At 45.7% G+C, this 24,971-nt stretch overlaps 1 pseudogene; it reads left to right on the top strand.

The window, feature by feature from the left end:
* Positions 1–8,639: 8,639 nt before the first annotated feature.
* The window catches only part of LOC138834404 (heterogeneous nuclear ribonucleoprotein A3-like), a 55,379-nt pseudogene continuing 39,047 nt past the window's right edge, over positions 8,640–24,971 (top strand).

The raw sequence follows: 24,971 nt of genomic DNA on the forward strand, positions 1-24,971 counted from the left end.
GACATGTTATTCACCTTCTTGGGGGATGCAAAAGTTGGGTTCTTCCTATACTTCTTGGATTCTCAGTTTGGGTGTGGTTTCTTGGTCTTTATTGTGGTCTTGTTGGTTTTCTATGTGTAGAACATTTTTAAGTAGCTTTTGTAGGGCTGGTTTGGTGGAGATATAGTTTCAGTTTTTCTTTGCTAAGGAAGATTTTCATCTGACCTCCTGTTATGAGGAGAGTTTAGCTGGGTACAGCATTCTTGGTTGATAGTTGTTTGTCTTTAAAGCATGACATACATTATTCCACTCTCTTCTTACTTTGTCTCTGCTGAGAAATCTGAGGTTATTCTAATTGGTTTCCCTTTATAGGTCATTAATGTTTTCTCCTTGACAGCTTTAAGAATCTTTTTTAACTGAATTGATCCTGTGTTGATTCTAATGTTATGGTAGGATGTCCTTTTCTGGTCTATTTGGTGTTCTAAAAGCTTCTTGTATCTGCATTGGCTTATCTTTTTGCATGTTTGGGAAGTTCTCTGCTAGGATCCTGTTAAATAAATTTCCTAGACTATTAACTTCTGTCTCTAGATGCTCACCTACACCAATTATCCTCAGATTAGGCCTTCTGATGATGTCTTCCAAATGTTGAATAGATCTATCATATCTTGGATAGTTGTATGTTCTTTCTCTATAATATCTAGGCTATCTTCAATCCCTGAAATTCGATCTTCTGCATGGTCTAACCTACTGTCAAGGATTTATAATTTGTTTTTATTTCCTTTTCCACAACTGATTTGTTTAGTAAGGCATCAAAAATACATTCTTGAAAAGGTCAAAAGCTATGTACATATGACCATATAAGATGATACTAAGCGAAATGAACCCCAAGACAGGGACACAAGTGTTTTTTCCTTTCTTGCTATTGTTTCTAACATATTTATAATGTACCATGTGATTTTTTTGTTTCTTTGTATGTTGCTCCCCCATGGTATAACCTCTGTTTTCACTGTATTTATATTTGCACTGTATTTACATCTTGTATATACACTTCTCTAATTTGGGGAGGGGAAGGGAAAAAACAAAATGCTTAAATAGGGATACAGGTTGACCCATTGTAACAATGAGATGTACAAGACACTATGTTGAAAATGAACTTTACAATTTTAGCAGGGAAGGGGGTCGGGGGTTGGGGGTGGAGGTAGTTGTGGAGGTGGGAGGGAAGGGATGGTAGGAGAAAAACAAAGGAGGAGGTAACAATGCTTGATAGGAAATGTACTCATTACCTTGCTCATGTAACTATAACACCTCTGTACAGTATTTTTACAATAAAAATACATTCTTGAATTTTCTGAGTTCTGGTCACATGCATATAAGTATGTACTTTGTTAAGTGTGTTAGCTTTATGGTGGTAACCATTTCAAAATGTTTATTTAATATGAAAATATTGTCTAATATTCCTTCAAAATATATAATTTTCTGTGTAAAATTAACCTAGCTAAGGATTAAATATTTTGAAAATTATATCCATGCTTCCATAAACTCATTTTTGGAGAGTTATGTGTTTTAGAAATATGTTCAACAGATTCTTAGTCGAAAGTATAATAAAATGCACATTTTAAAAATAGGAAATTCACTAATTGTTGTCACAGTCATGAAATACCACTAAAAATTCTCAACGTTTAGAGAAGCCAAATTTCCTGGTACAAGTCATACATTAGTAAGATTATTTGTGATCTTTCATTTCATGAAAGTGACTGTAGTTTTCAATTATATCAAATCAATATTAAGTTACTGACTTTTTACATTCTCATGAGAAATAGAAAATTTACATAAGTGCTAGTCAAAAAGAGTTCAGCATAAGAAACTGTAAATTCACTATGAGTAAATAAGGATGGCATAAAATTTTATTTGTAATGTTTACGTTTACATTCCTTATATATTTATGTTGAATAATAAAATGTTAGAAAGGAAAACATTGTTTCTTTTCTTCATGATATTTATCAAAGGGCTTTTCATCTGAGCAGCTTTTCATCTGAACAGCACAAATTGGTCTCTGTAGGAAACTTAGTCATAGGGTTTGGCTTTGGACCTCAACACAGATTCAATCCTCCTTAGTAGGGGACATGATTTGTCCTGTTGTTGCTATGTTTTATTAATTGACTTTGTCTCCATTCAAATGGAAGTTGTCCTGGATCCTATTTGCATTTGTCATTCACATAGTTTCTGTATTATACCACACCAGTGTACTATACCATGTCATAGTCCTTTCATCCCTGACTCTATCAAACATATTTACCTGCACCTTCACCTGGTCATGACCTACAGGACTAGCTGTTGGTGGCCATCACACTTGTATTGCTCAATTGAACACATAGTGCACAAGGCTGTCTTCAGAATCACCTCTCTTATGCAGGAGTCCAACATTACCTGTCAGAAGTATTTCTGCTCAGCACTGTAAGGGACTCCACATCTCTCACACTGTCCACTATCACAACTCAGGCATTCTACCTCACTAGGTGTAGAACCTCTTTTCCAGTGATTGAACAAACAGGCTTGCATAGCTCCTTCATGTCTTTGCCAAGAGGCTAAATCCAGTGCCTCAGGAGGGGCCTCTAGTACATAAACTTCCTGTCCCTTCTTTATTTCTGCCCTTAGTTGTGTACTTTCTGCACATAATCCCAAGCAAACCCTCTGGCTCCACCTCATGTCTTAGCTGAATTTGTACCTTCTGCTCACACAGCAGGCATAGAACTTGCCTGACTCAAGTATCTTGCAAATCAGTCCTTGTCCAGCAGCCTCCAAATGATGAGAGGGCAAGTCTCTGGGAGTGAAGGAAATGTAGGAATTGCTCCCAATCAATAAGAGCCACTTCTGCAGTCTCAGACTCAACAGGAGAATTACTGAATCAAGATTCTCAGGTACTTGTATTCAGGTGTCCTCATTTTGTAACTCAGAATTTTGTTAGTACTGAATCAGGGCCCTGACACTAGCAATAAAATATGCTCATGGGTGCTAGCCTTGGACAAATAGGCTCAGGGACAGTGTCTAGGCACTGAGTTTAAGACCCAAAACTAAACAACAACAACAAACTTTTCATGGACAATTACTCTTCTAATCTCTGTTACTCCCAAGATGAAGTTGTGGGTTGCAGTCCTCCTCATCCTCTGTCTGAAAAGATGTAAGGTTTCTTATTTTTACTGTAAAGAAGTTGAAAGTATACCAGTCTGATATATTGACTATGCAAGAAAATTGTGCCTGAAGAAAACAGGTGGAAAATGTTCTTTATGGCTTCTTTTCCAGTTTTCAAAATCAAAGCCTTCTCATGGACATACTTCCTAATTCTAGAACGTAAAACTTGCCTTCAAATTGCCTGAAGTGACAGAATTTTATAAATCACATGGGAAAATTTGTATTTTCCATTTCTGTCCTTATGCCTTATGCAATCTTTAGGCATATTAACAGAGGTAGGACCACCATCCTGTCCGTAAGAAGCTGAGTGTATCCATACCTAGGTGGGGGTATCTGGGTTTCTGATACTCATCAAAATAGTGGGTGATAGAAAAAGCTAAAGTTCTGATTTTTGGCTAGTTGAAAGGTCGACAAGCTTTAGCTTCAGAAAACCATGCTTATCAACCATTTCTTTACAATCTCTTGGCTTAATTACTTTTGAAATGTATGACAGAAATGACTCCATTTGGAATCTGACAACATCCCCTGTCTCAATGCTTACTTTCATACTATTAGAATCTGAATGGTTCTTCATCACTGGAATAAGCTTTGTCCCTAGAGGCCTTTTTCGTTGCCTGAATGTGATGTCCCAGTAGTTCTTATCCAAAGTTGGAGTGAAATGACAGTTTAGAAGGGACTCGGTGCTAAAAAGACATCTTATGATCTAATTGGGAGAAAAACAATTTAGAAGGAATGTCTCTTATACTAGTCTTGAAGTCTATTAGGGTAGTTTTCTTTAAATACATTTTTATTATAAAAATACTACAGAGGGGTTACAGTTACATGAGTAAGGTAATGAGTACATTTCCTATCAAGCAGTGTTGACTCCTACTTTGTTTTTCCTCTATCATCCCTTCCTTCCCACCTCCACAATTACTCCCCCGACCCCCATGGCTCCCCGCTGGGTGAAGTTGTAAAGTTCATTTTCAACATAGTGTCTTGTACATCTCATTGTTACAATGGGTCAACCTGTATCCTTATTTAAGAATTTTTTCCCTTCTCCTCCCCAGATCAGAAAAGTGTATATACAAGATGCAGGTCACTGGAATCAAATACAGTAAAAACAGGGATTATACCATGAGGGAGGAACATACCAAAGAAACAAACAAACAAACAAAAAACAAACACACAGTACACTTTAAATACATTAAAAACAATAGCAAGAAAGAAAAGACCTTTTGTGTCCCTGTCTTGGGGTTCATTTCCCTTAACATCATCTTATATGGTCATATGTGCATAGCTTTTGACTTTTTCTGGTTGTCCTAGACATACTTTTTTATTGCAAATAAGGGAAACCATGGGATTTATGTTTCTTTGGGCCTGGCTTACTTCACTTAATATAATTTTTTCCAAGTCTTTCCCTTTCCTAACAAATGGGGCAATGTCCTTCCTGATGGAGGCATAGAATTCCATTGTGTGTGACTTTGTGTGTGTGTGTGTGTGTGTGTGTGTGTGTGTGTGTGTGTGTGTGTGTGTGTGTGTATCACATTTTCTTGATCCATTCATCTACTGAGAGGCATCTGGATTGGTTCTACATCTTAACTATGGTAATAATGCTGTGATAAACATGTTATCAATCTCACTCTTTCTTCCACTGGGTTACTTTTTGTGACTGCTACTTCACACAGACATTCATCTGGACCTTCCTGGCAGGTCTTAATCACCTCCTCCATTTCTTGGACATCTAAAATGTGTCAAAGAAAAAAAAGACAAAAACATAAATGAGATCCAAAGATTCCGTAATATAAAGATGAAGATATTTTCTCCCATTCTGTTACAGATTTTCAATGATCAAAATAGGAATTAATTTATGATACATGATTTCTCCCTAATGTATTAATTAAAAATAATACTGATATTTAGCAATGGAAAATGTTTTTCTGTGTTTCAGTTTTTCTTTTTATATCAGAAGAAATATTTACTCAAATTATTCAACTAAGTACTGTGAAAGTTTTAAGCTGAACACTTAAAATTTGCCTTTAGTATTCTTGGGGTTGTTTCAAATATTGTTTTGTTTGACCATAGGGGAATAGCTGCTTTGTGTTCTTTAATTTTCTTGAAATAATTTATATATTGTGCTGCTTTGCTTCTCAACCATTAGGTGAGGAACTGGAATATTTTCTAGATTTGGAGACTATAATTGTGTTTTATATATTCCCTTGCCTTTCACCTAAGCAGGGATGGTTCCTGACAGTAGGCATTAATACCTACATCTCTTCAATTCTAACTTCTCATAAGAATTACTTTAAGTATCTGTGGGAATTTTAAAGTTCATTTCTCTCCATCTTATACAGTCTCATCAAAATTCCTTTTTTGACACTCTTGCCCCGCAGAAGCATGGAAGATCAAAGACACTCCAACTCACGACCTAGTTAATCATCCTCTCTACACTAAAAGATCTAGTTGTGAACTCCAGATCTGTGCGTGGTGTGCGCACGCGTATGTTGGTGGTGTGGCTGTTACCACTGTGCCATGTGCTGACACAGATCTGTGCCTGTTGTGTGCACGCGTGTGTGGGTGGTGTGGCTGTTACCACTGTGCACATGTGCTGACACAGATCTGTGTGTGGTGTGTGCACGTGTGTGTTGGTGGTGTGGCTGTGGCTGTTACCACTGTGCACATGTGCAGACCCAGATCTGTGCGTGGTGTGCGCATGCGTGTGTTTGTGGTGTGGCTGTTACCACTGTGCCATGTGCTGACACAGATCTGTGCGAGGTGTGCACATGCGTGTTGGTGGTGTGGCTGTTACCACTGTGCCATGTGCTGACACAGATCTGTGCGAGGTGTGCACACGCGTGTTGGCGGTGTGGCTGTTACCACTGTGCACATGTGTAGACGCAGATCTGTGCATGGTGTGCGCATTTGTGTGTTGGTGGTGTGGCTGTTACCACTGTGCACATGTGCAGATGCAGATCTGTTCGTGGTGTGCGCACGCGTGTGTTGGTGGTGTGGCTGTTACCACTGAGGGACCATCCGAGGTAGGCGGGAAGGGGACGCTTGTAGGAGGATTGCCTTCGCACGCTGGGGCGCACATGGAGGACCCTGTGGGGGGCCTGAGGGTGCGCGTGAGCGTGCGTGCATCTAGAGCCCCACCCGGGAAGCACGAGGTCCTGAGTTCAAATCCCACCCTCCCAGCGCTGGTCACAGAGGCTCGCGGGGCCCAGGGGGGTCGGGCCGGGCCGGCCTTCCCCGCAGGAGGGCGGTGCGAGCGCACCCAAGCAGAGGCCGGGGCCGGGCAGCGGTCAGGCCCAGTGGGCGCTGCGGCCCCCGACCCCAGGCGTCCGGGCCGGGCCGGGTCTGACTCCTTGCTGTTTTCGGCAGGACCCCGCCGTCCAGGGGCCGGCGCGGGCCTGGGAGCGCTCCCTCCCACACGTGCGCGGCCGGGGGCCAAGGGAGGAGCTGGGAGACCCCGCGGGGCCTGGCGAGAGCCGGCGCACCCGGACGACCCTCGGGGTCGCCGCCGGGGAGGGAGGGGGAATGGGGACCTGCTCAGGCCCTGCCCCTTCCTCCCCTCCGCCCCTGCTCGCTCTCTCGCACGCGCCGCGCAGGCGCAGCGTCGGCTGCGCCTGGGGTTGGTGGGGTTGTTGTGGCGCGCAGACCTCGCCCCTCCGCGTGGCGGCCCCGACCCCCATCTGTTTTCCCGGGCGCTGAGTGGATTATGTTGTGCGGGGGACCAGGGGCGGCCGCAGCGCCGCCGCGGGACAGGGCGAGCGCGGACCCTGCCGACAGCCCAAGCCGCGGCTGCCTCGAAGACTCGGCCCCGCCGCCGTCGCCGCCGCCCGCACCCCCCGGCCAGCCGAGCCGCGCACCTCAGCCACAGGTCGCACGGAGCCGCGGGCGCCGCGGCGGGAGCCGGCGCGAGGCGCTGAGGCGCCGCCGCGGGGCAGGAGCTGGAGCCGGCGGCGCGCGGGCTCGACCGGCCCAGCCGCGGCGCCCGCCCGGCCGCCGAGCGAGCGAGCGAGCGGGCGTGGGCTGGCGCGGCAATGTGCCCGGAGGAGCGCGGCGCCACGGGGCTGGGCGAGCTCCGCTCCTGGTGGGAGGTGCCGGCCATCGCGCACTTCTGCTCGCTCTTCTGCACCGCCTGCTGCCTGCCGGACTTCGAGATCGAGGTGAGCGGCGGGGCCGGGCTGGAGGTCAGGACGGTGTCGTGAGGGAGGGGGCCGGGGCCGGGGCCGCCGGCGAGTCCGGGCGGCGCTCCCCGTACCGCCGGTACGTCTGGCGGGGCGCCCGCTTGCGGTCAGGGGTCGAGCTTGCTTTTGTCAGGGCCGCCAGGGAGCCTGGCGGGCGGGCGGGAGGCGCCGCGAGCCTCCTCGGGGCCGGGCCAGGGCCGCCGGGAGCTCGTCCCTCCCCAGCGAGGCGGCGGCGCCCGGCCGCCAACTCCGGACGGGGGGGGGGGGCTCCCGGGGCCTCGGGGAAAGTCTGGCGCCACGTCTTCCCGCCGCGCCCGGCCCAGTCCGGCCCCGGGGGGGGGGGGGTCGGTGGGGAGGGCGCGGGGCTGGAAACTTGCACGGCTTTTGTGTTGTGGTGGTTGTTGTGTTGTCCTGTTGTTGTGTTGTTGATGTTGTTGTGTTGATGTTTCCCCCTCCCCCCCCCCCCCGGCTCTGCGCCCGGCCCGGCGTGGGAAGCCGCGCTCCCGGGGCCGGGGAGGCGAGCTCCGGCCGGGAGAAGCGGGGTTCCAGGCGCCAGCGGCTGGAGCTCCCGCGGAGCGCGGGACAATGCGATGCGGGCTGCCTCTAGCGGAGGGGGAAGGGGGGGGAGGAAGAAGAGGGGGAGGAGGAGGAAGGAGGGGGGAGAGGGGAAGGGGGCTGTGGTACCTAACGACTTTCCCTCTTCTCGGTGGGAGCCCCATCACTAGAATCCGGGCAGCCGAGGCTCGCGAGCCTGAAGTCCGCAGGAGGGATGGATGGTTGGATGGATGGATGGTTGAATGGTTGGTTGGTTGGTTTTCTGACAGTTACTCCCGAATGTTCTGAATTTCCTTAGTGGGTCAGCAGAAAAAAAAACACCCCGACGACGGCCAGCGAATCAGGGCTGCGTCTCTCCGTGGAGGCCTCCGGGCCCAGCACCCAGTACCCCCTCCTTGGGCTCCAAGGGACCTTGGCGAGGACGCTGCGTCAGGAGAGCCTTTGGGGGGAAACGGCCCGGGTCCCCGGGTCCCCCGTGAACCCGTTTTGTGGATGGAAAAGGAGAGGTCGGCTCATTTCAGCCTGAAGACAGCCATGCTCCCAGCAGCCTGGGAATGATTTGTCCTGGGTCCTACACGTGTGTGGCTTCTGAGTTTTAGCGGGCTCACTTCCTAAAGAGAAACGCAGATTGTTTGAAGAGGTCAAGTATATTTAAAGGAGAAATGAGAAGTGATTGTAGCTTACACAGTGACTGGTGCAGACACCCGAAGTGACTGTCTTCTAATTCTAGTCTTCCTTGGGAATAACTTTTTCTTTTCACTTAAAATATATGCAATTTGAAAAACACCTCAGATACCTATTTAGATTCCAACATGTACGCCCTGTAAGTATTCTTCACACATCTTTTTCTTTGGAGACGTTAGGTAACCTACTTACTTAACGCTCTGGTTCTTGTATCTCTATCGTAGATCATGTGTATTTATTTTGATATGCCCCCCTTTGTGTGTGTGCGTGTACGTGTGTGCACGTGTGCATGTGTACGCACACCCCTGAGCTGCTGCTTTTTTGGGGGGGGGGGCTCAAGGCTTGTATTCTACCCCTAAGCCACAGCTCCATTTCTGACTTTTGGTATTTATTGGAGATAAGACTCTTCTCACAGACTTTTCTGAGCAGGCTGCTTCAAACCATGATCCTCAGATCTCAGCCACGTGAGGAGCTAGGATGATGGGCGATATGGCTATGTTTTAAGTAAAAAAAAATTTTCAAAAGTTGAGAAATGTTGAATTAGTTGTCTACCAAACTTGACTCAACTGTGAAGAACTGAGGACACTAATCAGTTTTGATTCAGTATAATTGATTTTCATTTTTCTTAGGTAATTAAAAAATATCAAATAGTTTATTGGCCTGACTGTTTAAGAAAAAAAATCTGGCTGGGAATGTGGTTTAGTAGTAGAGTGCTTGCCTAGAATACATGAAGTCCTGTGTTCAATTCTTCAGCACCACATAAAACAGAAAAAGCCGGAAGTGGTGCTTTGGCTCAAATGGTAGAGTGCTAAGTCTTGAGCAAAAAGAAGCTCAGGGACAGTGCTCAGGCCCTGAGTTCAAGCCCAGAACTGGCAAAGAAAAAAAGAAAAGATTCCTAGGTTAGGTCCTAGGCCCTACAGTGGTAATGTACAGCAACTTGAAAAGATAGAAATGGTGGGCTGGGAAGGTGGCTCAGTGGTAGAGCACTTGCCTTGCATGCCTGAGGCCCTGGGTTCGATTCCTCAGCACCACATAAGCAAAAAGAAAAAAGCCAAAGTGGTGCTGTGGCTCAAGTGGTAGAGCGCTAGCCTTGAGCTGAAGAGCTGAGGGACAGCAGCCAGGCCCAGAGTTCAGGCCCCACGACCAGACCCCCCCCCAAAAAAAAAAAAAAAAGATAGAAATGGTGAATAATACCAGGTAGAAGTTGGATATCATTTCTTCTCTAATGGGGGCTTGAACTCACAGCCTCTCAATTTCCTTGCTCACTGCTGGAGCTCCAACATTTGAGCTCTGCCTCCAGGCTGGCTTTAAAATTTTTTTGGTGTCATTCTTGTGGTTTGAATTCAGGGCCTTGGTGCTGTCCCTGAACTTTTGTGCTCAAGGCTAGCACTCTGCCACTTGAGTCAAGGCTCACCTTCAGGCTTTTTGGTGGTTAATTGGAGGTAAGAGTCCTACAGACTTTTTCATGCCCTGATTAGCTTTTAACCAGAATCCTCAGATCTCAGCCTCCAGAGTAGCTAACATGCCAGCCTGGCATGGTTATAGGAGAAAAGAGTCTACCACTGGAGCCACAGCGCCACTTCTGGCTTTTCCTGTGTATGTGGAACCGAGGAGTTGAACCCAGGGCTTCATGCATGGTAGGCAAGCGCTCTACCACTGAGCCACCTTCCCAGCCCTGAAGGGCTGATGTTTTTATATTGGCATGCTAAAAATATTTTTACTTCAGCCTTGAATATAGAGGATTTCTTCAGGAAAGGCAACATACTTTTTTTTTTTCCTGGTGCTGGGAGCTGGGAGATTGGACACATGGTCTCATGCTAGCAAGGCTTCTACCATTAAACTCCTTAGCCTCTTATCATTTGGAGATTTTTTTTTTTTTTTTGGTTGATCATGGGGCTTTGAACTGTGGGACTGGGTGCTGCCCCTGTGTTAAAGGCTAGCGCTCTACCACATTGAGCCACAGCACCACTTACTGTTTTCTGGTGGTTAATTGGAGATAAGAGTCTCAGAGACTTTTCTGCTCAGGTTGGCTTTGAACTGTGATCCTCAGATCTCAGCCTCCTAAATAGCTAAGATTACAGGCGTGAGCCACCAGCACCTGGCTTGGAGATATATCTAAGGACTTCAGTGTTTCTGTGCCCTAAATAAAGTGTTTGTAATCATCAGTCCAGAAATCTGTGAGTGTGCGGTTAATGATCCTTTACATTGTTTAACTGTGGTTTAAAAAATAATAACATAAAATTGCCAGGTGGTAGTGGCTCACGCCTGTAATCCTAGCTACTCAAGAGGCCAAGATCTGAGGATAGTGATTCAAAGCCAGCTGGGGTAGAAAGTCCGTGCAACTCTTATCTCCAATAAACTATTTTAGAAAAGGGGGGCAGAGGCTAGAAGTAGAGCTTCGACTCAAGTAATAAAGAGTCCTGACCTCAAGCAAAAGAAGGTTAGGGATAATTGCCTGGGCCTTGAGTTCAAGTCCCAGTATGGGCACACATACAATTGCATAAAATTATATATAAAGCTTGAATATTATAGCAAAAAAACGTAAAAATTTGAAATAACCCACTATCAGCCATGAGATTAAGAACTTGTAACATTGTAGCTTATTGCATATTTATAAGTTTCTAAATATATTCACAATGTATTTGTGTCATATAGTAGGGATTTTTTCAGAGGAGACTGAAGTATGCGGGTGGTTAAGACAGTGGATTAGTGACACTGAATTAAATCATTGGCATCATTAAGTACCTACTATGTGCTTTATATAGAAGTAGATAATATTAGTTAGGCTCATAACTGTCCTGTCAGAAGATTGGCAGTTAATAAGTAGTTCAGAGCAGGGTGCTGGTGGTTCATGTCTGTAATCCTAGCTACTCTGGAGGCTGAGATTTGTGGATGTCGATTCAAAGACAGTCCTGGCATGATAGTCCCTGAGACTCTTACCTTCAGTGTACCACCAGAAAACTGGAACTGTGGAACAAGTGGTAGAGCGCTGGCTAGAGCTAAAGAGCTGAGGGACAGCGCCCATGCCCAGAATTCAAGCCCCAAGACCGACCAGAAAAAGAAAAAAGTAGCTCAGAGCCACAATTGTTTGTGTATTTTTTGTTCATGGGGCTTGGGTGCTATCCCTGAGCTTTTGTGCTCAAAGCTAGTGCTCTACCACTTTGAGCCACAGCTCTACTTCTGATTTTGGGGTGGTTAATTGGTGATAAGAGTTGCATAGACTTCTCTGCTTAGGCTGGCTTCAAACTGTGATCCTCAAATCTCATTCTTCTGAGGAGCTAGGATTATAGGCGTGAGCCACCTAGCTTGTTGCCCAGCTTGTATTCTATTTAATCTAGCATGTAATTGCTTAATATTTTAGTGGTTAGGTTGGCTAAGTTTTGTTGACTCCAAAGAGAAAAGTTAATTGGTCTCTTCTTCAGAGATTTAGCACTTTCCCCTAACCAAGTAGTCTTCTCAGAAACTAGTGCCTTACTTGATAAGGGAGATTTTTCAGTGGTCTGATCCGAGGGAACTGGAAATGTTCATGTAGAATCATTTATGTAGTTCTTATGGTAGCAGGATAATGAAAATTAATTGATTGCTTTCTTGTATCTTTTAATGAGCTTCTTGCCTTTGAGAACCTAATCTTTAGCTTTGCTGTGTCTCTTTCTAGTTCTTTCTTCTTTTTTGGTTAGTACTGTGGCTTGAAGTCTGGGCCTTGAATCTTACTAGGCTTTTTTGTTCATGGCTGGCTTTCTATCTGTGGAGCTGGTGAATTGGAGATAAAAGTCTCTTGAACTTTTCTGCTGGTGTGTCTGGTTAGCTTGTAACCTTGATTCTCAGCCGGCAGCTTCTTGAGTAACTAAGGGTTATATTTGTGAGTCACTGGTTGGTGTTGGGCTCTGATTGTGGTTTTATGTGGTTTAAAGTCCCTTACCTAACCCGCATGATCACCTGGGTATAATATGCTGAGTCTTGAATGTTATACTTGGTGTTTCCTTGGATTAACTCCTTACTGGGAGCACAAGCCATGAATTTACACATTAAAATAAGTACTGAATGTGGCTAAGTGGTAGAGTGCTTGCCTAGTGTGCATGAAGTTCTAGGTTCCACTCCTCAGTTCCACATACACAGAAAAAGCCAGAAGTAGTGTTGTGGCTCAAGTGGTAGAGAGCAAAAGCTGCTCAGGGACAGTGCCCAGGCTCTTGAGTTCAAGCCCCAACCTGGCTCCTCCCTTCCCCCCCCCCAAAAGACTAAAGGTTAGGAGGAACTTAAAAATACAATCAACAGTTCCTAAACATGGTGCCAAAGGATGGGTGGTAGATTTTTGAGTTCGTATACTTATACACAATCTGCTGGCAGTGTGTTTGTGGTTTAACATTTTAATCAATTCTGAAGGAGGTTCTTCAATCAAAGGTTTAAGAGGCCTCAACTACAGGAAATAATAAGTTAGCCCTGATTAGGGTATTCATTTCATGATGACTAGATGTAGTGGACTGAGTGAGGAAACATGTATTTTTTTTTTTCCTGGCAGGACTAGGGATCAAGAAAGAAGGTCTCTAGTGTACTAGACAGGCAGGTGTTGTACTGTTGAACTACACTCCCAGGAAACTATTTTAATTGAAACATACTGGCCTTTGTTTTTGTATTGGTGCTGGGTACTATCTTTGAGCTTTTCTTGCTCAAGGCTGGTGCTGTAACACCTGAGCCTCACAGACTTTCCTGCCTGGGCTGACTTTGAACTATGATCCTCAGATCTCAGCCTGCTTTGTAGCTAGGATTGCAGGCATGAACTACCAGAGCCCAGGTGTCCTGTCCTGTCTTGTCTCTGTCTTTCTCCTCTCTTTCCTCTTTCCCCTCCCTCTCTCTTCCCTCCCTCCCTCCTTCCCTTCCTTCCTCTCTCCCCCTCTCCTCCCTTTCTTTCCTTTGTTCTTTTGTGTATGCTGGTACTGGAGCTTGAGCACTGTCCCTTAGTCTTTGGCCACAGCTGGCACGCCACCACTTGAGCACAGCTCTACTTCATGGTTTTTGGTAGTTAATTGGAGATGGGTCTCACAGACTTCCCTGTCCTGGCTGGCTTTGAACCATTATTCTCAGGCCTTAGCCTCATGGGTAGCTAGGATTATAGGCATGAGCCACCAGTACCTGGCCAGAAGATCTTTTTTAAGCCTTCTACTGAAACTGAGTACAGGGGCAAGATCATGTTTCTTCTTTTCTTCTCTCTCTTGCATGGGCTCTCTCTCTCTCTGTCTCTCTGTCTCTCTGTCTCTCTCTCTCTCTCTCTCTCATTCTCTCTCATTCTCTTCCTCCCTCCCCTCCCCTCATCTCTCCCTCCCCTCATCTCCCTGACCCCTCCCCTCTCTCCTGTCCCCCTATCCCTGAGCTCATTTGCTCAAGGCTAGCTATCTTCCACAAGGTGCTAGTGGCTCACACCTGTAATACTCAGGAGGTTAAGATCTGAGGATCAAAGTTTGAAACTAGCCCAGGCAGGAAAGTCTGGGAGACTCTTACCTCCAGTGAACCACCAGAAAACCAGAATGGTAGAGCTCTAGCCTTAGGCAAAAAAGATCAAGACAGTGTGGGAGGCCCAGAGTTTAGAAGCTTCACAATTGATTTTTAAAAAAAAGGACTCCTGGACTCTCCTGCCTGAGGCTAGCTTTGAACTGCCATCCTCAGTTCTTAGATTTCTGAATAACTAGGATGATAAGCATGAGCCACCAGCATCCAGCTGAGTTCCTATTTCTTTGGTTGTTGTTGTGGTGGTTAGTCTTGGGGCTTGAACTCAGGACCTGGGGCACTGTCTCTGAGCTCTTCAGCTCAAGGTGAGCATTTTTTACCACTTGAGCCACAGCACCACTTCAGGTTTTCTGGTGGTTCCTTGGAGATCAGAGTTTCATGGAGGGGCTGGGAATGTGGCTTAGTGGTACAGTGCTCGCCCAGCATGCATGAAGCCCTGGTTCACCTCCTCAGTACCACACACAGAAAAGCTGGAAGTGGTTCTGTGGCTTAAGTGGTAGAGCGCTAGCCTTGTGCCAAAGAAGTTCAGGGACAGTGTCCAGACCCTGAGTTCAAGTCCCAGGACTGGCAAAAATAAAAGTCTCATGGACTTCCCTGCCTGGGCTGGCTTTGAACTGTGATCTTCAGACCTCTGACTCCTGAGTAGCTAGGATTATAGCGGGGAGAGTTGATGTTTCTTTCAGCAAATATTTATAAAGCATCCTTTGTGTGTTAGGCAGGTCGAGTAGGTGCTGGTGTGAAACTTGTAAACACAACACAAAAATAACGCCTTCTTTTTCGTGGAGTGAGCCAGATAATAAGCAAATCAGTAAATCCTGGATGAAGTCTGTCAACGGGTTGTAAGAAATAAAGCCCAGCCGGGCACACAGAGCGAGGCCCATCCCTTAGTCACTGTAGTTTAATTTATGGTGCTGCTCCTCACTAAAAGGTGTATCTGGCCCCAAATAGCATTGCTGAGGAAAGAATCACAAAGATCCTGAGCCTGTTCCTTTTTTTTTTTTTTTTTTTTGCCAGTCCTAGGCCTTGATCTCAGGGCCTGGGCTCTGTCCCTGAGCCGCTCTCTGCTACTTGAGACACAGAGCCATTTTTGGCCTTTTCTGTGTATGTGGTACTGAGAAATCAAACCCAGGGCTTCATGCATGCTAGGCAGGCACTCTACCACTGAGCCACCTCCTCGGCCTAGACCATTGCTCTTTTAACAGTAAGAACTACTGAGAAAGACACTGAGCCCATGTTTTCGACAGATGTGGACTAGTGTTTGCTAGAGGCTAATATGAAGACGGAACAACAAAAAAGCAATGAACAGCACCCAGTGAAAAATGAAAATATATGAGGGTGGGTGACACCGCTCTCTGAAGAGGTCTCAGTTTCATACATGAGGTTGCAGCATGGAGGATAGGCAAGCCACAAACTAGACCTGGGTTTTATTTGTGGTTCTATGTACGAGGATCTCAAATACAACAGAACAAAGAAGAGTGAAAGAAGGGCAAAAGATAGTTTTAAGACATTTATCCTCCAGAATTCCTCACAATTTTAGGTCTAATTGAGGGAAAGGTTAATCTTTAAGCCTCAGAAGCTATTTTAAAAGTAATTTGGACATTGAACAGAAAGAAGAAATCCCTAGTTCAGATGCGCCGAGGATGGATTTGTAGGTTTCATTTGGTAGATCGTTACTTGGTGGTACAGATCCTGACCAGGGTTCGCCACCATGCTTGTTATGCATGCTCAAAAACACTCCTAAAATCACGGAATTTTGGGTCTGTGAAATACCTAGAGTTCATCTAACATAAAATTCTTGCACGGATGAGCCATCTGAAACCCAGACTCAATGGCAGAGAGATGACCTGCAGTCCAGTTGTGGTTCCTTTTCAGAGTGAGCTCAGGGACAGGGCATGTGGCAGAATGGTGCATGTGCTATGGGAGCCCTGAAAGAAAGGGTGTCACACAGCTAGATGGAAACCCAGTTGCCTGGCGGCGCCCTCCCACCCTCGCGTCTCTGCGCTGCACATGCGTGTTTCTTGTGCTTGGCCAGTCCTCATTCTGGACCCTTAGCACACCAGGAATCTAGCCCTGAGCCTCACCTGGTCATAGGGCAGATGGTTGCTTGTACTGAGCCGCCCAGTTGTATTTTAGGCTGTCCTGATAGTGTTCCACAAAATTAAGCAAGACAGAATTTACATCCCTGTAATTTACATCCCCAGATGCCAACATGAGATGTCCTTGGGGGTGGGGGACTGGTGCACACCGAGGAGTGTCCCTGGCTCTACACCACAAAACAGTGATCCCCTCCCTCCCATTCAAACTCTTCAGTATTCACATTTAGAGAAATTGAAGGAAGTTGCGAGGCTTCCAGATTTGCATGCTGTCAGCGGTTGTACAGGTCAGTAAACCTGGGAAACAGATGTTAGGTTTTATTCCTTTCTTGGGGAATCATTAAAGAAGCATGTTTTGGAGCAGTAGGGAGGGAGATGTGAAGCTGCCTGGCTCTTTCTATAAAGGCCTCTGCTGCAGGCTGGCTGCTTTGTGCTGTTGTAGCCTTGCGGCCATTGCCTGCCAGCACTCTTGTCAGCCCTGGAGCAGGTGCCCTGGTGGACCCGGGAGGGGGCTCAGCTCAGCTGCAACCAGGTCAAAAGTTCAGGACTTGAGTTGGAGAGAGAGAGAGAGAGAGGGAGAGAGAGAGAGAGAGAGAGAGTGTGCGCGCGCATGCACGTGCACATGTGATGGTGGTGATAATATGTGTTCCGGACACATAACACATTCATTTTCCCATCAGTTTCAAAATGACAGAACTCTAATAATCATTCATGATTTCTTGAATGTCAATGGGTTTCCAGGCAAAGATACCAAGGTGGTATCTACCATGGGTAGATGGTTTCTAGAGAGGATGGCATTGTGGTGGTGACCTAGGCAGCCTAGTGTACTTGTGCGAAGAGTTTGAGCTTCTTGAGGGAACATATTACAGAACATCAAGGCAGTGTTTTCCTCTTACCCGTTGCTCTTGTCTTTTCTGGAAGCACCTATCACCTAGTCTTGTCTGGGCTATTTCATTTGGTCCTTACAGATGAAGGCCAAAGCCTTGGTGCTGAGTATTGAATCCAGGGTCTTGTAACTGCCAGGCAAGCATTCGCCCTCTGAGCCACAATGATGTTCTCTCTCTCTCAGCTGGGGTTAAGTCCTGAACCCCCTGCCTTTGTTTTCTCTTCACTCCATTTTTGTGTTCTTCTCCTGATGTCCTGGGACTTGCTCTGGGGTTGGTGGAGGAGGGGTAGAGTTCTGGCCTGCATTAAGGTGCTAAAATCCTAGAATTTGTGTGAAATCAGTTACTTTCACAGCCAAAAGCAGTGTTTTCTTAACAGAGCAAGTGACCCCTTACAGTAATGCTCTTGTGTGCTGTGTGGTATTTATGTATGCTGACTTGAAATTAGTATACAAAACTAGATGGAGGATAGTATTTATTTTCTCGTTTAAAGTTCCTGATACCATGCGACCTTTATGAGATTTACATGGTGTCATTTTCTTGTATATCTTACACTGCAGTGGACAGCTTGTAACCTTGACAGGCAGCCCGCATTCCTTAGGCAGGTTTTCTGGAGTAATTGTGTGACTTGGCAGTAGGTAACCTGAACCTAACATGATAGCAGACTGCGCCTGGTCTTTCATGCCCCTCCGTCCATCCATAACATCCCCCCACCCCCCCAAAAAAGTGAAAATAGGGGAGTGATGGGGCCATGATGATCCTTTCTTCATATTTTAATGTTAAACTTTAAAGTCACCTCCAGATAATTCCCTCAGAGTAACTCACTTATAACTGAGAAACTTTTAAAGCTGGCTTGTTTGCTGTGTTTTCCCCCTTCTGACCAGTCCTTTTTAATGACTACTTTTTCCCTGAGTGTTAGTTCTATTAGGCACAATAAATAGCACACCAGGGATGGTGGATTTGCTTGACAAAGTCCGTTAAATTAACAGATCTACTTTAAATCCTTTCTTCCATTTTTATTGTGTGTTCTCTTTTCCCGAAAGATTGTTTGTAAATAATCCTACATATGGATAAGAATTTTTTTATTTCCTGGAGTCGTTTGGTACACCTTTATGGAGGGAAAGGTGTTCAAAGATTTCTCAGGTTGCCATAATGAGAAGTTTCCCACTCCTAGACTGATATAGATTTGAGTGAATATCTTACACATGTACTGATTTTTATCTATTGTTTCTGACCTTTCTTCTCAATCCCCGTGTGTTACAAATGGCACACAGACCAGCTTGCATCATGCTGGGATAAGTTGGGAAAAGGATCTACTTGACAGCCTCCTGACTGGAGTTTTCACATTAGTGATGGATAGATCCCATCTTTATTCCTGTACTTCCATTTCTGTAATATGCAACTTTTTTGGTCAGTTCTGGGGCTTGACTTGAGGGCCTGGGCACTGTCCCTGAGCTTTTTTTTTTTTTTGCTCAAGGCTAACTCTCTACCACTTGAGCCATAGCACCACTTCCAGCTTTTTCTGTGTATGTGGTACTGAGGAATCAAACCCCAGGCTTCATGCATGGTATGCAAGCACTCTAACCACTGAGTCACATTCCCAGCCAATATGCAGCTTTTTAAAGTAAAAATGGAATTAAAAAATCTTTTTCTTGGGCTGGGAAGGTGGCTCAGTGGTAGAGTGCTTGTCTTGCAATGCATGAGGCCATGGATTTGATTCCTCAGCACCACATAAGCAAAAAGAAAAAAGCCGGAAGTGGCACTGTGGCTCGAGTGGTAGAGCGCTAGCCTTGAGCTGAAGAGCTGAGGGACAGCGCCCAGGCCCAGAGTTCAGGCCCCACAACCGGACCCCCCCAAAAAAAAATCTTTCTCTTTTCCATTCTTTTCATTATTAATGCTGAAGTTGTATGGATTATTACCGTTGCCTTGGGAAATTTATCAAGAAGGATCTGTTACAATATAGTAGAAAACCCATGTTATATCTATAAAGCAACCAGTAGCTCAGGGGGAGGCAATGATGATGAGTGAAGAGCTTCCGGGACTCAGGAGTTCATGGTGTTCAAGTTAGCAAAGCTGGCCGGATCAGAGTTATTTCCTTATACAGACCGGTAGAAAAAAAGGTCGAGAGAGAGAGACCACAGAGGCATTGCTGCAGTAAGCCTTGCATATCAGCTCACTGTTAGTCATCTTTCTTCAGGTAGTGGGAAAACTTTTAAAGTTCTAGGCTAAGAACTCTTGTGTGCCCTGTGTGTATGTTAAATCTAGCACTGGTTGCTGGGCCAGAACAGAGTGAAAGAAGATCGTCATAGTGGGAAAGGTCATTTGCCATTGAAACACTGGGTAGAACTAGATGATCGACCCTGTGCACATTGAACTCAGAAGTGTATCAAGTATGATTTTTCTGGCTGCAAATAATAAAATGTCAGTAATCACTGCAGATTCTCCTCTACCCCTAAGCTCCAGGTAGGTGTGGTGGCTTAGTGATGGAAGTCAGTAGAGTATTCAGATAAGAGCGATTCTGCTAGGCTCCGGTGTCTCATGCCTGTAATTCTAGCTACTTAGGAGGCTGAGATCTGAGGATCACGGCCAGGCAGGAAAGTCAGGCAGGAAAGTCCATGAGACTCTTATCTCCAATAAACCACTAGAAAACTGGAAGTGGTGCTGTGGCTCAAGCGGTAGAGTGCTTGCCTTGAGCTGAAAAACGTAGGGACAGCGCCCAGGACCAGAGTTCAAGCCCCACGACCGACTAAAAAAAAAAAAAAGTGATTCTGCTCCCCGTCACAGGATTGATATTGCTGAGTAATAATCCAGACACAGGAGAAAGACAGTGGAAAACAGCCATTGGGCATTGAAGGTCAAAGATGACTTGCAGAAGGGTATTTGAGTCCTGTGGCACCAGAGGAAAGGAGGCGAGGGCTAAAACTTCTCTTTGGAAAGAACTCTGGGAGCAAGTTTGGGAGGGTGTTGAACTTTTTCTTTTCCCAAAAAACCACCAGAAACAGCTGAATTAGTTCCATTTCCTACGTAGTTAGCATTTTGGCAGACTGAAGAGTTCAATTGTAGGGTCCCCTTCCTGAAGCCAGCCGGGGCAGGAAAATCCATGAGACTCTTATCTCCAGTTAACTACCAGAACAAGCCGGGAGTGGAGCTGTGGCTCAAGTGGTAGAGCAGCACTAGCCTTGAGCACAAAAAGCTCAAGGACAGGGCTGGGAATGTGACCTAGTGGTAGAGTGCTTGCTTAGCATGAATGAAGCTCCAGGTTTGATCCCTCAGTACCACATACACAGAAAAAGCCATAAGTGGCACTGTGGCTCAAGTGGTAGAGTGCTAGCCTTGAGCTGAAGAGCTGAGGGGCAGTGCCCAGGCCCAGAGTTCAAGCCCCATGGCCGACCAAAAACAAAAACAAAGAAAAACAAAAACCAAAAACTGAAGGACAACAGGCCCTGAATTCAAGCCCAAGGACCAGGCATACAAACAAGTACAGAGCTGTGTGCCCTTTCCTAGCTGGCTGCCCAGGCTGCTGTGTGTATGTGGGGGATGTTTCATACGGTTTAAAGGGAAGCATCATAGGAAGTATAAGTCCACAAATAATACAAATGTAAAACTGCATACAGTCCTTCAGGTGCTAGTAATTGATGAAAGGGAAAGGCCCTAGCTGTAAAAGGCACAGATAATGTGCTGAGCAAGATCTGGGCTGGGCTTTGAGAACAGAAGTTGTCTGGGTGTAAGATGACCTTACATAAAATAAGCCAGCCTTTGTTTCATATAGATGGGCTATCAAGATACAGAGAAGCCAGGTCTCTTCTGACAGAAGTACAGACACAAGGTGATTGGCACCGTCTAGAGGCAGGAGTATTTTTCTCACTCTGGAAAAGTCTGTGTGTGCTGATGGCAGAGGCCAGGGGTAGTGCCAGATATCTTACAGTCCATAAAGGCAGCCCTCCAAAACACAGAACTCTGACTCAGATGCCAGCAGTGATGAGCTTGAGAAACCCTGTTCTACAATACTCCTGTCTGGAGTTTGGTTAGAATGTGAATCTCCAGAACTGCTCCCAGCAATTTATACAATCTAATTGCATCATCATCATCATCATCATCACCACCACCATCATCACCATCATCGCCAGTCCTGGGGCTTGAACTCAGGGCCTAAGCACTGTCCCTGAGCTGCAATTGCTCAAGGCTAGCTCTCTACCACTTGAGCCACAGTGCCACATCCAGCTTTTTCTGTGTGTGGGGTGCTGAGGAATCCAACCCAGCTTTCTTACTTCACCTGAAGAAGCTGCGTGTTGGTGGTATGCATCATCTCCCAGTTAGTGCAATACTATTGGGGCCCAGGTACAAAACCAGGCAGCAAGCAAGAACCAGATATAAGTAGTACAAATGAAAAAGGACTGAGATGTGGAAGCTAGTGTACCTGCCTGGCAAGCATGAGGCCTTTGAATTCAATCCCCACTCCCATCACCATAAAAAATTAAAAGTAAATGAAGAGAATAGTATTTCCCACCCGTAAGCTTCAGTCATTACTGATATCTCTTATTTATGGTCACCAGGCTTAAAATAGCATTCACATCTCACCTTCTCCCTGTTTTGCCAACTCATTTCTTCCTGCTTTTTCTCTTCAGTTTGTCTGTTTTCTCTCGAAAATGGTTCTCTAATAATATGGGTCCTATCAGCAGGGATCTTATCTCCTTCACACTTATATCCACAGGATCTGTTTGTCATCTTCTCTGTACGATGGCTCAGAAAATATTTACTGACTGACTGAATGAATGAATGAACAACTGAAAGAAATAATTTCCTAAAAGCAGAGTTGTGATCACTGTGGGTGTAGGTATATGTCTGTGATCCCAGCGCAGTTAGTAGGGAAGTTGAGGCAGGAGGGTTGTGAGTATGAGCTTCACCTAGGCTACTACATAGTGAATTCTAGTCCATGCAATGAGACCTTGTCTCAAAGCAAGAAGCAATAGCTGGGCCCTGGTGACTCATGCCTGCCTATAATCCTAGCTACTCAGCAGGCTGAGATCTGAGGATTATGGTTCCAAGTCAGCCCAGGCAGACAAATCTGTGAGAGTTCTATTTCCAAATAATAGGCAAAAAGCCTAAAGTGGAGGTTTGTCTCAAGTGGTAGAACGCCAGTTGTGAGCAAAAGAACTGAGTGAAAGGCCCTGACCTGAGTTCAAGCTCCAGTACTGATAATGCACATGTGTGCCTGTATGTGCTGGTGTGCACATGCATACACAGAAAAACAACAAAAACCACCAGGAACTGCAGGTTGTATATATTGATTGATTTTATCTGAAACAGTATCTCACGGTGTAGCCTACGCAGTCTGTGAAAACTTGAGGTTGTCCTAATGGATTGAGTAGCCCTACATCCCATCTCTGCCTCCAGCTCTGGGGTTGCTCATACAGTGACATCATTGCTGGACTCTCACTTGACGTTAAATGCTCTTTATTGTGTACAGGCAACTTCAACACGTTCTGGAGTCCGGCAGACAGTAAGAGACGGAAAAGATGTTAGAAATAATTTGGGTTTAATGTACAGCTCACACAACATATCGTGGCTTGAATTGAGAATAGAACCAGGAGAGAGCCAAGCCTAGCAGCAGAACAAAGATGACCTAAAATGATAATTTTCTCTCCGTTTCATGACAAGTTCCTGTGTCATTAGTGACCGAGTATTGTACTCTAAAGTGCCTTGCATGGTACTTTTGCTGTTAAATACAGAGTAATGTTTTAGGATTTAAAGAACAATGTGAAAACATTGTTTAGTTGAGAATAATATTATATTTATTTCTGCCTTATGGGAAGGAGCTAGGTGCAGGACAAATCTTGGTTACTGGTGCAATGGGTATATAAAAAGATTTCAGAATGGAACAGATGAGATGGAGGGAATTAACAAAAGGCTGCAGATGGTGGCTTAATGCTTTGGAACAAGTCCATCAGTCCCTGCTGTCCAATCTAGTGTAAGGGTCCATCTGGAGCTCCCCGGAGTGCAAGGATGTGATGCAATGTACGTCGGATGTGAGCGTAGGTTTCCCTGCAAGTCATTATTACCGTCGAACACATACTTGAAATGTTAGCTGTAAGACAAGATAGGGAAATCTGAAGGCTGACATTAGGCTCTCCATTTATCTTGTAAATTCCAGACCGCTGCTAAGTACATGTCAAAATTTAAAACAGCCTTCTCTTGAAAAAGAAGTTCATTAGAAACTTGTCAAGGTTGTGGCAGGTTGTGAAGGCTGATGCAGGAACAAAACAATGTTGAGAAAACAAAAGCAAGACATCAGTAGAGGTTTATGGTTAGGTTGAGTCTGTAGAGAAGGCAGGGCCCATGCACATGCAGGTGTGTGTCGCATGGCAGTGCTGTGGTCCAGACTGGCCTGGTGGTGGTCTTGCTCCACTGGGCTGGTACTCTACCACCGCCAGCTACAGCCAGCTTTTGCTCCCTATTTGGAGATCCAGTCTTAGATCTAGCTTTGAACCTAGATTCGCTTATCTCTAAGTAGCTAGGAGTTTTGGGTTGTCAATGGATTCATTGCTTTGGTTTGGTGCTCAGCCACTCAAAACATACCCACTCTTTTTCGGGTTAATTTAGCAACGGTCACCAGTATTTGCCTGCCTGCTGGGTACTGGCTCCGTCCTCAGATCTCAGCCTCCAAGTAGACTGGATTATAAATGTGAACCACCAGTGTTGGCTAGTACTAAATGCGGAGGCGTAAACATTGGCTTCTGCAAAATACAAGTACTGGGCCTCACCATTGGATCTTAACAATGTGATTAAGTTTGTAACATCCCCTCCTTCTCTCCCTCCCCCTTCTTTGTAGTGCTGGGAATGGAACCCAAGGCCTTCTGCATATTAAGTATACATTCTCCTACCAAGCTACATTCCCAGCCCCTGATGTTTAGTTTCTGAAATGTGCCTATTGACAGTTTTTTTTGGGTTTTTTGGTTGGTTGTGGGGCTTGAACTCTGGGCTTGGGCACTGTCCCTGCGCTCCTCAGCTCAAGGCGAGCGCTCTACAGCTTGAGCCACAGTGCCACTTCCGGTTTTCTAGTGGTTTATTGGAGATGAGAGCCTCACAGACTTTCCTGCCCAGGCTGGCTTTGAACTGTGATCCTCAGATCTCAGCCTCCTGAGTAGCTAGGATTACAGGTGTGAGCTACTGGCGCCCGGCTACATTGTCTCTTATTTGGGACATAAGGAATTCTAGTATGATGGTCAGTTAACTCATTTAGTACTCACTTGTACTGGTGCCTACAGAATGTGGAGTCTTTCTATGCTGCTAGACTGGCAACTTGAATGTCTAGGTTGGAGTGACCCTTCTGGTTTGGCTCTTGAATAGCTGGGACTACCTACGAATGTCATAATGCCTGGCTAAAGGTACAACTTAACTGAATTTTGCCAGTCCTGAGGTTTGAACTCAGGGCCTGGACACTGTCCCAGAGCTTCTTTGTTTGTTTGTTTGTTTTTTGGGGTCCAGTCATGGGGCCTGGGTGCTGACCCTCAGCTCTTCAGCTCAAGGCTAGTGCTCTACCACTTGAGCCACAGCACCACTTCTGGCTTTTTTCTTTTTGCTTATGCGGTGCTGAGGAATCGAACCCAGGGCCTCATGCATGCAAAGCAAGCTACTCTTCCACTGAGCCACCTTCCCAGCTCCCCCCACCCCCGAGCTTCTTTTAGCACTCTACACCACTTGAGCCACAGCGCCCCTTTGGCTTTTTCTGTGTATGTGGTACTGAGAAATTGAACCCAGGGCTTCGTACATGCTAGGCGAGCACTCTGCCACTGAGCCACAGTTCCATACTAGCTTTTTTCTAGTTAATTGGAGGTAAGGCTCTGATTTTAGGTGCTTTGCCACTCTGCGTCTCACTCACATCCCGGGCTTTATAAAGCTCTTGCCTCCTTTCTAGACAA

This window comes from Dipodomys merriami, unplaced genomic scaffold (assembly GCF_024711535.1).
Source record: "Dipodomys merriami isolate MVZ:Mamm:240054 unplaced genomic scaffold, mDipMer1.0.p SCAF_2132, whole genome shotgun sequence".
Lineage (NCBI taxonomy): Eukaryota > Metazoa > Chordata > Mammalia > Rodentia > Heteromyidae > Dipodomys > Dipodomys merriami.